Source organism: Microtus ochrogaster, chromosome 10 (assembly GCF_000317375.1).
Source record: "Microtus ochrogaster isolate Prairie Vole_2 chromosome 10, MicOch1.0, whole genome shotgun sequence".
NCBI lineage: Eukaryota > Metazoa > Chordata > Mammalia > Rodentia > Cricetidae > Microtus > Microtus ochrogaster.
Genome location: NC_022016.1, coordinates 74,265,055 through 74,279,765, shown reverse-complemented (window position 1 = coordinate 74,279,765; position 14,711 = coordinate 74,265,055). Strand labels below are relative to the sequence as shown.

The window sequence follows — 14,711 nt, the reverse complement described above, 5'->3', positions numbered from 1 at the left end:
ATCCCAGAATTTGGGAGGCTATGGCATGAAGATGATGCATTTGAGACAAGACTCTGTCTCAATGAGAGCACTTCACACTGCAGACATGGCTCAAGAGTCAAAAGCGATGGCTGCTCTTCCAAAGGATCCAGATTCAATTCCTAGCACCCACGTCGAAGTTCACAACTATCTGTAACTCCAGTTCCTGGGAGTCTGACACTCTCTCCTGACCTCCCTGGGCACCAGGCATACACATGGTACATGGACACACATATAGGCAAATCAGTTACACACATAAAATAAAAATAAATAAATCTTTTTTCTAAAAAAAAAAAAAAAAAAGAGAGAGAGAGAGAGAGAGAGAGAGGTGGTCAGGCACTGTGACACACACACTTAAGCCCAGCCCCTGAAAGGCAGAGAGGCAGAACTCAGTGAGTTTGAGGCCAACCTGGTCTGCATACCAGGTTTGAGATGAGACCAGCCAGTATTATACAGTAACCCTGCAGAGAGGAGGGGGAAAATAAGTGAGAAAACACAAACCCCCCCAAAAAGGTGAAAGACTGGAGAACCCCTCAAGGAGAGTTTAGGGACCAATCACTTCCAGCTAAGACCCCGACTCTGACAGCAGAGACGATCCTCCTTTGAGAAAGGACGGACTTCCAGGCAGCCCTCAGCAAAAACTCACGGTGGGCTCTCCGTCCAAGCCCCTCCCACCCTACAGAAGGCCTTCCTGGATTATTTGCTTTCAAAAAAAAGCACAATTTAAATACTGAGCATCTTCACTTTCCAAACCATTGAGAATTAGGGAAAGGGAGAACCACGTCTGTTTCTATTTGAAACTGTCAAAATTAGCATTCAGTAATTAAAAATCACACCCTTTCTCTTAATAACCTAAGCAGCATGATACAATCAGGTTGTGCCAACTCTTTAATCTAATTGACTAATTACAGATTTTAATTTAGTCAGTTACTGAACAACTGTTGACAATTTGTTTTCATTAGGGACAGAACAGAATAAATATTTAGGCTTTCCGTCACAAAGACTCCTGCGATGGGCTCTCCATCATGACCCCAACTTCAGAGTGACAAGCGCTGGCTCCATGGGCATCCTCAGGCACAGGTACCCACGTAGCTCCCCAGCCACCTCCCAGCTCACCCTGCACCCAGCGCACCTAACTCATGCCTAAGTGCATGCAGCCGCCTCCACTCCCAAAAAAGACAGACAATTCCCAAATTCACACGAGTCATTCAAGAAGTGGTAAACACTTAAACGTTGTGAAAAAAAAATAAATTCAATGCTACATGTCACTGGCTTTTAAGCAACAAAATAAGCTAACAGTCAAAATAGGTTTATCCGCATTTGTCTCATTGAGAAGCGAACTGTCACTGACATTTTTTCAAGACACTCATTTACAGGTTTGGGTAATAAAACGATCCAATTTTTTTCAAAGAAGAGTTCTCCCCAAGGACCCATCTCCCAAAGTCATCCCATAGTTTGTCAATACAGCAGTGGCTCAAAGGCTAAGACCGGAGCCCTGGGAGCAAGTTCTGACCCCTTTACTAAATAAGGCCACAGCCATGGGCTCCTGGTTTCTCTTCTTTGGGCCTTGATTTCCTCATTCAAGAAATGGGATCATAACAGCCCCTGCCTTGTAGAGTATTGAGGGAATTAAATATTACTCCCTTACACACTGTGTAAACAGAATAAGTGTTCAATAAATACTGGTCACCAGTATTTCAGAGGCTGCCCTAATTCCCTTGCTATCCTCAAGATACATAAACCACAGTCTAGAAAGAAGATAGTGACCCACTGACAGCATTTAGCAACGAGGTCTGTTAATAAAGCTAATTTGGGGACTTCGCTGTCCCCTGATCCAGTTCCTCTGAGAAGTAGCAGCTCAGATAGGCAAAGAACATGGCCCTTTACCTTTCCGAGTCTGCCAACAGCCAGCCCTGTACTTTCTGCATTCTGACTCTCCTGAGCCAGAACTAATCTGGACAGTGCCACCAACACTGTTGGTCAGTGGGGAACACCAATCAGAAGATGAGGTCGTCAGCCTAATAATCCCAACTGACCTCTAGACAACTCCACTAGGAAAGCTTGAGGGGTCACTACTCATCTAAGCTCAGCAAGAGTCGGGTCTGCCCTGCTGACAGTGTCTTCTGCTCACTACAACCGTACCAGCCTATTAACTCACGCTGGCTCCCTGGAGCTGCTAAGAAGCCCTGGTCGGCATCTGCATCATTCTTACTTCCTGTCGCTTCATTAAAATCAATGGTGACTGCAGCTTGGCACAGGGGGTCCACGCCTGTACTCTCAGGATAAGTAAAAGCAGAAGGAGCGTGAGCTCAGGGCCGTCCGAGGCTACAGAGAGATTCTGCCTCAAAAACAAGTAAAATGAGTGGTGCCTCTGGGTTGAGAATAGTCACAGCACTTGCCTGGGATGCTCAAGGCCCTGAATTCAATCCCTGACACCACCAAAATAATTAATTAATGATGACTCGATATGTGTGATGTCCTCATGAATAAAGAATGTTCAAGAATGTAGTCCACAAGGGGTGGCAGGCAACAAATGAAAGGGGCCTTGCAAGGAGAAACAGGAACCCCTTCCTGGGCTAGAGATGGTGCAGCCACTAAGGGCTAGGCTCACAACCAAAACAGCAAGGGTTCCCTTCCTACAAGTGACACTGGCATTTTCTTCTAAGATGAGAATGTTAAAAACCAGCCAGTCCCTCATCCCACACTGAATCCAAGAACTAATCAGGAACCCTAGCCCATCCCTTTCAGGACTGCTCCACAGCCCAGCATGGTATGAGGTGATGTTTGCTGTCATTGCTTCTTTATTGTTGCTGTTTTTATACGGGGTGCTTTTTTTTGGCATTGAGACAGGGTCTCACTCTGTATCCAGGATGGTCTAGAACTCACTATGTAGGCCAGACAGTCTCACGCTCATGGAGATCCACCTGTCTTAGCCTCCTTAGTGCTAGGATTGCAGGAGGATGACAGCAACATGGCGTGGCATGGCAGCAAAGAGTACATTAGGAAAAAGAAAATCTGAGACTAGGCACTATCTCAGGGGTGGAGTGGAGTGTTTGCCTCACATGCACAAAGCCCTGGGTTTGATCCTCATCACTGCATAAACCAGGCACACTAGGGCATGCCTGCAACCCTCGCAGTCAGGTGGTGCAGACAGGAGGACCAGCAGTTCAAGATATACAGCCAGGGTCAAGACCAACCAAGGATACATGAGACTGTCTCAAAATGAGAAAGAAACAGAAATGACTAAACTGAAGGCTATTTATTTTCAACATTATTCAATCACTCCAAATACTTCTATTTTCTCATCCACAAAATAAGAATGAAAACAAAATTTAACTCAGAGGATTGCTATCAGGAGATAAAACCTACAAGAAAACAGTATAAGGCATACAGTTAGCATTCAATAATTGATTGTATTATTAGTTCTTTATTTAGAAATAAGAACTATGTCCTGCCCCCTACGTACTCAGAAGAGAACAGAATGAGAACACTTTTTTAGATGGGCATGGTGGTGCACACCTTTCATCCCATTACACAAGAAGCAGAGGCAGACTAACTCAGAGTTCAAGGCCAACCTGGTCTACATAGTAAATCCCAAACCAACCAGGATTACATAGTGAGACCCTGCCGATAGACAGACAGACAGACAGACAGACAGACAGACAGACAGACAGAGAGATGAAAGCTAGAACGTCAGCATCCATTGTAAGTGCTCAGTAAACACTTGTGTCCTTCACTAAATAGTGAATTATTAGCAAACCATAATGTCATCATTTAGTAATTTGTCCCTCACCATGAAACTGCCATCTGTACTGCTTAGGGTTCCAAACACCCACAGAGGACTGCCTCTCTCTAAAATCAAGAGATGTCATAGGTGAACACTGATTTCCACCTAGTTCCCTTTGACGAAGATGCTGCCAGCAAAATAATGCCAAAGAAAGTATGTGGCGACAGTCAACTAGATTTAAGTTCATTTTCTGTAGCTTGGGGTCAGAATCGACCGGAGCACTCTGGTGATCAAGTTTTCTGCAATTCCCTATTCCACACATTAGCTCACTGACAGAAATTCACCATGGTATTTAAAGTGGCAGCCATCACAACTAACTCAAATTGTATTGGCTTCCCTGTTGCCGAAACGCTCTGCTGAAGCCATCAATTGGCCAATTCGGAGATAACGTGGTGGCTGAAATTCCCTGTCATGTTGTAAAATCCCTTTCAAAGCAGCTCATGGCTTGCAGATCCTCAGCAGAACCAGTGCCCGGAGCCTCGGCCAGCACTGCCTCATGTAACCCAAGTGGCAGGCAGGCAGAGCAGGAGCTGGCAGGAGACGCTGCCAAAGAGAAGGGCCTCCAGAGAGGGGATAACATTTTCTACTGGACGCTGTCTAAAAGACAGTAAGAAAAGACCAGCCACGCGCACGCATCTGACACCGCGCCTGCCCACTGGGCATCTGCCCTTTAACACAGGCCAGGTAGCCAAAGCCACAGGCATCACTTGGCCTCTCAGGAAGAAAGCTGCTAGATTCCTGAAGGATGGCACACAAGCCAGCCTCATAGGTGGACAGTGTCTAGAGCCAGTGCCTACCACAGGCACCTAGGCCCTGCCTGCAGTCACAAACCAGCAGGGTTACCACCCTGCTCTAAGCCTCAATTTCCCCATCTGGAAACTTACAAGTTCCTTCTTGAACAGGATTCCATCATCTGATGGTGGATTCAAATACGAAACAGAATTCTCAAAGAGACCCCAAGTCAGCAGAGGTAGTGAACACCAGCAATCCCAGGACTGAAAATGTTTGGCCAGAGCCAAGGCCAGCCTCTGCTACAAAGCGAGTTTAATGCCAATCTCAAGACTTTGTCCCAAAAACTAAAAGTAAAGAGGAGAGGGGCAAACCATTACAATGACTCAAAAAGCTACAGAGAGAAAAAAAGCCAGCTCTGATTTCACTAAAGCTACGGAGAAAAAAAGTCAGCCTTGATTTCAGATCGCTGTCTGCCTCCCACTGAAGAACAAACCACAGCACAAAAGACAGAAATGTCTTGCCCCAGGCCAAGAAAAAGAATCAGTACTATACCCTGGCCATCCTAGTCCAAATCCACACACTTCTCAACACTGCCTTAAGTTTCCAACACCCAGGAAAACATGCCCACCAACCAACCACTCCTGACAGTCTGCTATTACCCCAGAGCCTTCTGTGACTGAGAAAGAAAGATGAGAGAAAAATCTCCAACTCCAAGGAACTCTAAGACAGAGACCTGGGAAACACAAAGAACGGGACACAAAGCCTGCGCCAAAACTGTGTAAAGAGCGGTCACCAAGAACGGGGATAAGGGAATTTGGGAGGCACAGAAGGCACCGAGACCCTTTATTGGTATTCTGCCTACAGCCACACCCTAGACACTGCTCAGACAATCCTCTCCATGAGGGAAGGATGCCCCCCAACCTAAGACAGTCAGTAGGAACTGTCCGTGGCCAGTCACTCACGAATCCTTCCTTAAGAAGCCATTTTGCACTCTGCCTCTGAAAAGTGAGACCATTTCCTCCCATGCCTGCCCACACCCCATCCCTCCAAGTGGGAGATACAATTACTCAGCATACAACCAACACACATTGAGTGTCACTGGGCACTTAACATACTGAGCCTACAACAGCAAACTGCAGAACCAAAGGACCCAAGTACCAAGTAGATAACAAGCACCCCGACATCCCTACACCTGGTGGGGAAATGATTCTCCCTCGGCCCTCTAAAGTGGACATCATTTCCTTATTACAGATCTGGAAACTGAGGCTCAGCCACTGCTTATCACTTGACCCAAATCACCAGCCTGAAGAAACAGAAAGTCACACTCAGCACGCCCTGGGCCAGTAATTATCAACCTTCAGGCTGAGACCTGCAGTGAGACAGGTAAAGGCAGGGCACACACATTTGTGTGTGTGTGTGTGTGTGTGTGTGTGTGTGTGTGTGTGTGAATAAATCACTGAACAGGGATTTCTAGAAGCAGCTCTCATGTTTACTCTGTGATATGGTAGTTGTGCTTTTTTTTTTTTTTTTTTGGTAATTGCCAGCCATGACCCACAAAGTTGATTCAAGATACACTAATGGGTCACAACTCCCACTAGAAAACAATACTTCACCATTTTCTGCCACTTGTCACTCTTCATTAAAGTGCCTTTAACACACTTAGTGCCTGGGCAAGGATCAAGTCCTTCTCATTTCTCAGGGCACAGAGTCTTGCTCACTGACCTCAGATTGATTCAAGATGCCACAAAGCAGCCCCAAGACTGGAGGTGGCAGAGGAGGCAAAGATGAAGTTTCAACCCTGAAGGGTCTAGAGAAGGAAGGGAAGAAACTCCACCTTGACCGATATCCTCCTTCTAGGCCATAAGTGACAAGTGAGTCGCAGTACTGCCAAGTCCATGGAGGAAGGGGTAGAAAGGGATGGCCCTGGCAGGTCTGTAAGGGGCTGCCACATTCTCAACCAGCACTGACTACTCGAAGGACTCGTGGGTAAGGAAACAAAACAGCCTTCCCATTCCCAGATGCTCAGACACCAAGCAGGACCGCAGGGCAAAACCAGAGGCAGCAGGGAAAGAACCTATCCCAGGCTCCTAGAGTCGCAGAGGAAATGGGTACAAGTGCGGGCTGGCATCAGTCGAAGGCATTCAGGTGCCATCTCAATTCATTCTCACGGGCAACAGACGGATGACGCCTCAAGCCCCATCTCTTGTGGCTGCCTAGACCCCAGGGATCCATATAACTAGTCAACAGGTGAGCAAGTAAACAAGGAGGGAGGCCTCACTAGCACACACCTTCCACATGAAGACCCTTCTGCTCCCACTGTCAATCACAGAGCACCAGAATCTTCCCAGAGCAGGGACGAGCATGAGCATAGAACATACACATGTGCACAGTTTACAATGAGCCTGGCATGAGTATGCACTTCTGCACATCCATCCTGTGTGTGACCATAAGGCCATTTCCTCCACGTGACAACCCCGACAGGTATGTAGCTTCAACTTCTCTTTACTGCTTGCGGAAACTGAGACACACAGGTTGATTTAGGTGCTCACAGTCCACACAGCTAGCAAGCAACAAGAGAGTACAAGGCGAGAGATTATCTTGGATCCTGCTTGGGTGTGCAGGAGTGAGATCTGTTAGAGATGGTCTGGAGAGTGTGTGCAGCTTTGTCCTCTGGGCCTTTTTGTTCTGTCTTAGCTATGTATGACCAGTGACATCCAGTTCTGCCATCTGCAGTCCTGATGTTTCTACTGGCATGGACTGCTCTCCCAGATCAGGAGACAGCACACAACTCTATAAGCTCTGATCAGCTACCTCCAGCTTTTCAGCCAACAAGCAGGGCAGATGTCTGGCAACTGCAGACACTGTCACGTGCTCCTGGCCCATGGTCACCTAGGGGTTCACCTCGAAGATACAGAGACAAGAACCAGCTTCCTCAGTGACTCCCTTCACCAACTCACCTGGCCCTTCGGCACCTTCTGACACTCCTCACAGAAGCAGAAAATCAGATGAGTCCTGAGCACAGAGGTTGGCAAAGGACCCCTAGCCCAGGGACTTCTAATCTACTTATCCCTAAGCACATTGACAGCACCAGCAGCCTTCAGGGACAGCCCTTCCCCTGGCCACCCCCACAGTGGAGAGCAGGAGAGGCCTTGTCCACATTTCACAGTGAGGAAGGCCACAAAGTTAGCACAGTCATGGGGCTGACTTTCAGATCTAGATCCTTGCCAGTGCCACCCACAGGCCCCTGGGCCTACCCATTGAGTCCTGCGGCTGCTCAGGCAGGCGTGGTCCAGGAACACTCTGTCCCATACAGATAAGAGGCAAGGACACCTCAGGGGAGCCTTTATCACTGCCAGTTGCGGTAGGACCACCAGCTCTGCCCCCTCGTGAGGGTACAGGGACTGAGACAAGACAGCTTGAAGGGAAGGGACGTGGGACACATTCAAGAAGCCCTGACAGAGAAGCATCACTGGAATCCATCAAATACACAGGAGGATCCTTCCAGAAGAGTCAACTTGCTCTCCCTGGAAACAGTGCTGCTCAAGAGTGTTCTGAGCAAACATCCGAACTACAGAGGACAATCAAACTCAGCAAGCACTAGCCGGGAGACATTCTGCCTTATTCGTATGTATTACATCTCCTCACCCTCACAGCCCCGCAGGAGCCACCATTCCTTAGTCTACAGATGGGGTAACAGATGAACCCAAAGTCCATCTAGACAGAAAATAGCAAGCATGTGCATGAAGCTAGATAAGGTCCAAGTCACCAGCCAGAGCTCAAACCCTTCCAAATCCAGAGGCCTCAAGCCCAGGAAAAGAAAAGCATACCACGGAAAGACACATCCCAACAACTCATCTCACTGAGGCCATGGAAAACCCATTACCCTGGCAAATCAAAAACAAACAACTGCAATTGTCTATTTTCTGTAAGCTCCCAGCAACATATACTAAAGAAGTTTATGTGAATCGCCTAATGCACTTATGCTGTGGTCAGAATTACTACCGAGCTAAAAGAGATTAATTCTGCTAAATACTCTAAACCCTCAGACACTATTACAAAGACTACAGCTAGTGTGACATTTCTGCTATCTTAGCTGACAGACCTCAAGTGCATGCATGCACCAACACACACCCACACATCCCCCACTGCCACTTCTCTTAAGGGTTAAATACACACTCACACAGAAGACGAGGGTCCAGCTACACAGTGCCCACTGAAGAGCCCTCCTCCCTTACAAACAGAGCTGACCTAAGGGACATAGAACTGGGTGTCTCCCAGCTCTCTTCAAGTGTTGGCTGGCGCAGAGCTAACTCTCGGTCCAAGTTTGCAAATGCTTAGCTAACAAAGATGGCATTATGCAAAAGGCTGCTGCACACTGCTGGTCTGGGAGTTCAAATGAAGTGACCACTGCCAAAAACTTTGTTTGGGTCCCCACTGTCCTCCCGCTCCACCTCCCGCCTTAAATAAAGGGCAAGGATTTGCAATTTGGGGTCTTGCTGCCACTTGAAACCCATTACGGTGGCCACATTGCCTGGGTTCTGGCAAAATGCAATTCCAGTTTCTCATTTAATGTTTAATTAGCTACTAACAGAGGAGTCTGGCAGCCTCTGGGGGCAAGAGGAACCCCAGAAGACAGGGTAGGAGCCCTAGGAGAGGACTCAATACAAAATATAAGCTAGGAGGGGATGCCTGTGTACATTTTTGCCGTTTTGAATCTCCCACACAAGGGTGCCAAGGGTCAAACCCAAACGCAAGCCTTGAACCTGCCAGGACCTCTGGCCAGATAGCTAGGCTGGCTTATCGCAGAGGATAGCACTTCCCCAGCTCCTTAGGAGCCCAGCTGCAGGCACCCGCTGCCACCTCTCATCACCCACTTGCCAGCGGGCCCTGGCAGTCACAGACACTCCCTGCCCCACTGGAACCTCAGCTCAGCATATCCAAGGAGAGCCCTCTCAAATATCACTTTGCTATTTCAAACCCACCAAGGACACTGGACCCCTGCCACACAGCCACAAATACCTCAGCTGCTGTCCACACCCACAACTCAGGCACGTCCCCCTCTGCTAACCACCTCTTCCCAAGAAGGGGGGCAGGGGAGCACACTGAAAGGGGCCCAGGTCTTCAGAACGGGACACTGAGACATGCAGGAAAATCTGACCAAGGTCACAGTTATACGTGTCCACAACACTGCCCAAGTTCTTCACTGTGTGAAATAGGGGTCTAGGCTTTTTGGAGCAATAATCCATGAACCTCCTAAAATCACGAACAAAGTCTCCTTTATGAGGACACATGAATTTTCTGGAAAGAAAGGTCTGTAGCTTTTATCACTTTACTTCTGGCAAAGGCAAAGAGCCACTTCATCACAGGAAACCCCTTCTATGGGTCAGGTCTCACCTGGCCTGTGACTAGGCAGTTCTCCTGACAGGGGCTACAGTTTAATTCTCTTAAGTCATGTCTTCAGAGAGCAGCTAGGACCACAGAGCAGGTGCCAGGACCACTCTGGTCAAGCGTAAACACCCCCTTACCATTTTTCAAGATGCCTGCACCAAGAAAGTACAATCAATACCAACAAGTGGAATTCAAAACACTGGACAATTTAGCCTCAGCTCCACCACCCCCTAGGCTTACAACCAAGACGCCTGGCTGTGGCTTTAAAAATAAACACCAGCCAACAAGGCAGCTCCGTACTCTGAAAGTGTGCCACACAAAGTCAAGCAGACACCCCAGCAGCATCCCCAGCACCTGAGAGCCACTGTGGGGCTAACCTACTCTGCTCTTTTCCTGCTGCCGAAAAGGATAACACAGCAGCTGTTGCAGGACAAGGACCACTAGGCGTCTGATTAGGCAAAGATACTTCTCTCCGTCCAGACCCATCCTAGAGCCCCACACAGAGAAGGGATCAGAGCAACTCCACAGAGTATGAGACATATAAACACCTAGGAGTATCCCTTTACAAAGTACAAGAATAGACCAACCTGTAAAGAGAAAACCCAGAGGGAGCCCCAGGGGGGTCTTGTGGGCTTTCCCTATCACTCTTAGAGGCATTATTTAGCCAGGGGAGAACAACACAGGACCAGGTCAATCCTCCTGTGACCCCAGGTACTCCTGACTTAAGGCAAACCCATTCTCAAAAAAGACTACTCTAAACACAAAACCCCTAGCACTCCATGTACACGTAGCAAACACCAGGGTCTTTAGGCTTCTAAATGAGCTAGGAAAACCCAAGCCTCCAGGTGTGGGGCAGAGAACAGACAGTGACTCAAACAAAAACCAAATCTAGGGCAGTTTAAACCGCCTCCCAGAATCACACATCTGGCCTTGACCTGGGGATCCTTCCCAGTCACCCAACCCTTGACCCTGCCCTTCTTGGGAGGAGATGCCCTGCCAAGATGACACTACCGCTGTACAAGAGCCAGGATCCTTCCATTGGAGCTGTGGCGGCTCCTCCCTGCCGGGCAGACAATGGGTACCCCAGACACTTTTTCCCATACTGTGAGGATCTTTGGCCACCCAGGGCCAGCGAACACTCTTCTTCACACTGTCCGTGTCTAAGAAGACTCACAGCTAGCTAACTGACATCAAAACTGCCGCTTGCTCAAGATGACCAGCAGAATTCGTCATCTAAAGAACATCTCCCAGTAGTCTATGAGCTTTCCTGGTCCAGGTACTCTCCCCACAAACCACCTGTGTTCCCCCCTATTTCACTCCTTACCCCACTGGTGTACTCCTTAGAGGAGCTAGGAGATAAATAGTTCCCAGCCTAAGCCATAGGCTATAGCCAGAAAGGCTAATCTAAAAAAGTTAGCCAGGATCATACAAGCAAGCAATGCCTGCTGTGGGCCTGTGCCAGACAATATTAGAAGCATGGACTCTGGTGTTAGCCTAACTGTGTGCACACTCTAACTCTACCACTGTGATTAACCCCTCTGTGCCTCAGTTTTATAATGATTCAGCCACACAACATGGCTGACACTTCCGGGTTCCAGGGACACCCAAGTGCAGACAAGACCTCAGGCAAAAGTACCTAGTGGCCCCAGAAATCTTAAAGGACCCTGTGTGACACACGTGCAGCATGGTTGCATCATCTACATATGATGCAGCTGCGTGAGCCCTTGCACACATGTGTGAGCTCCTCCGTCATACCACACCATCCCCCTACACGCATGCACTAGGCAACCCTTAAAAGCTGGAGGCGCCACCTACAGGGTGCGCTAGCTAGCACTCGCACACGCTCTATCTCTCACTGTCTCTCTCCCTCTCTCTCTGTCTCTGTCTGTCTCTCTGTCTTGCTCGCACTCTCTCTCTCTCTGTCCACCGACCCTCACCAGTCCTGTACAACCCCCCCTCCCCCGCTAATAAACTCCTAAGCGGGTTTGTTGCATGTTCCGTGTTTCCTTCTCACTTGCGCCAGGTAATTTCAAGTTTCTTCATCTATAAAACGGAGCTAGCAACATGCTTCCTCCAACAGGGTCAACGGCAGAGTAAACGAGCGAGTGCATAATTAGTGCACTGCCCAACACACGGCAAGTGCGGACATAGAGCACAGGTGCCTTTACAGACACTGAAGCGGAATGATCACCAAATGCAGACACTGACCGTAGGTGTGCTTGCGAGCTGTGTGCACGGCGGCTGATGCCTATAACCCCTGCTATTCAGGAATCCGAGGCGTGAGACTTGAGAATTATAACACAGGGAGATCCAGTCTCACAAACGGACATAAACAGGGAAAACTGTATTCTAGCCAAGGGGAAGACCAGAAGGAGCTACTGGGGGCCAGAAAGATGGCTCTGCAGGTAAGAGACACACCTCAGTTCAATCCCCAGCACTCTGGCTAACCCAATGAGAGACACAAGAATAGAAAAACTAGATGAAGAAACAAGGATAAAGAGAAAAGCAACTATAAGCCTTTGGTATCTCTTCCTTCTTTTTGCAGTGCTGGGGAAAACCCTAGGGCCTTACAATAGCTAGACTAGCCCTCCACCACCAAGTTACAACTCCAGACTAATGGGTATTTCTTCATTTACCAGGTATTCCTCTGCTGCCACCCTTCCAACTGAATGTTATCCTAAATTACTTCAAAGTATCCACTTATAAAGCAGGGCATGGTGATGCATGCCTTTAATACTAACAGGAGGCAGAGGCAGGCAGATCTCTCTGAGTTCTAGGTCAGCCTGCTCTACAGAGTGGGACCGCGACTTGGGGGGAGTAAAGTAAAAAGAAATATCTTCATTCAATCCCATTGTTCCATCTCCCTTGTGACCTAACTCAGGTCATAAGACTCATCAGATTGACCCCAATTTAAGGAAAAAAGGACTTGAGCTGCAAACCTATGAATCACGAGCCCCCAACTAGTATGACCTCATCTCTTAGCAGCATCTTCTAAATGCCAAGCCAGCCTCAGCCATCTGCAGGGTTCAACTGCCATTCCTAACAGTCACTGACTGCTAACTGACGTAACCCATAAGTACCGCTGCCATCTTGCTTCGAGATGCAAAACCAGAACTTGCTGGAGAAAATCTCAATGTTACTTACTAGAGTACCAAAGATGACTGAAAATCATAAGTGTTTATCAAAAACTGGCTTGTGGAATGAGAAGGTGGAACTCAGTGACAGAGCACTTGCCTGGTCCATGCGGGGCCCTGACTTTGATTCTTGGTATGGGGACAGGATTTTTGAAACAGGTACTCCTATCGGCCTTCTTCCCTAAAATGAAACCATCTGCAATGTAGTCAGAGACTAACAACATAGGTTTGGCCATTTGTAGTTACTGGAGGGGGGAGGGGGGACACACGACACACACAAGCTTTCTGCAAGATAGAGGGGGACAGTCAAGTTCACTGGCTGCTGGACCACTCAGCGTCGAGCAAGACCCAGCTCGGAAATTCAGCCCTCTGATCATCATTGCCACTTTTGGTCCCAGAACCACGTCATGACAAGTGAAGCAGTCACCTCTCCCTGTGGAGCGAAAAGTTGAGCAGGCTAGAAGGACCACTCACCAGCTTCTCTTTCTCAGCCCTGGAGAAGACACGTGAACTTGTCACATTCCTGAGCATTCGACTCCAGGGGCATTCGCTTTTCTTTCACAACAAAAGCTCACTGCACTAACCACTGAGGAGGTCGGTGAGCTCAGTCTCTGACTCCTGTTATAGGACCCATTTTCCCCATGACAACAGCCATGGCATTGAATCTGACCATCTATGGAACTCACCCAGATGGGATTGGGTCTTCTAGACCAGTTTCGAAATTAGCAACCAGAGGAGGCAAACGACCCGACCAAGAACGAGCCTGATGCTGTTCATCATTCCCATACCTAGAATGTGGGGGCCGTGCGCGTGTGTGCCACAAACGTCTGTACACGCTCAATGTGCAGTGCCTACTGGAAGTAAAACCTGGAAGTGGTGGAAGACATCCAGGTACCTCTCTTTCCTCACTCCATCCTTTGTAACCTGACAGATCCTAACCACCCATTTCATCAGACCATAAAGTCTGACCCATCCAACCCAGGCTGTGACAGTATGCATTTAAAATAAAAAAATAAAAAAAAAATATACCCATGGAAAATGAACATCACAGATACCTTCCCTGTAATGATTTCATGGACCTTAAATTTAACCAGGTAGATAATCAACACCAGGACAAAAGACCCTATGGCCTGGTAAAATTAACTACTTTCAAAGGAAAAAAAATTGAGCTGGCCATGGTGGCTATAATCTCAGCACTGGGAAGGCTGAGGTAGGACTGCTGAAAATTCAAGGCCAAATTGAACTACATACTGAGTTCTAAGGCCAACCTAAAATACGGCGCAAGACGTTGTCTGTCCTATCCCTGCCCTGAACCCCTGTGGGCTGGCAAGATTGGTGAGACAGTAACAGTGCCTGCCACCAAACCTGAGGACCTGGGTTTGAACCACAGGCCCCACATGGTGGGAGAAAGAATGCAGACCCACAAGTTGTCCTCTGACCTCCATTCCCAAGCTACCTGTCACACATACATCCAACTCAAATGTGCACACACATGCATGCTGATAAATGTAACCTATAAGAGTATTCGGGCAAAAGACAGTGAGTGAACTTAGCACTTCACAGTACCCATCACCTGAGCAGAGCCCACACTGTGTGCACATATACACCCCACTTTGTGTGACATATACACCCTACGCTATGTGCATATACAC

At 48.2% G+C, this 14,711-nt stretch overlaps 1 protein-coding gene across 4 annotated transcripts in view; it reads right to left on the bottom strand.

Moving 5' to 3' along the window:
* The window catches only part of Ssbp3 (single stranded DNA binding protein 3), a 142,295-nt gene that overhangs the window by 122,620 nt on the left and 4,964 nt on the right, over positions 1-14,711 (bottom strand). The gene's annotated exons all lie outside the window — the stretch shown is intronic.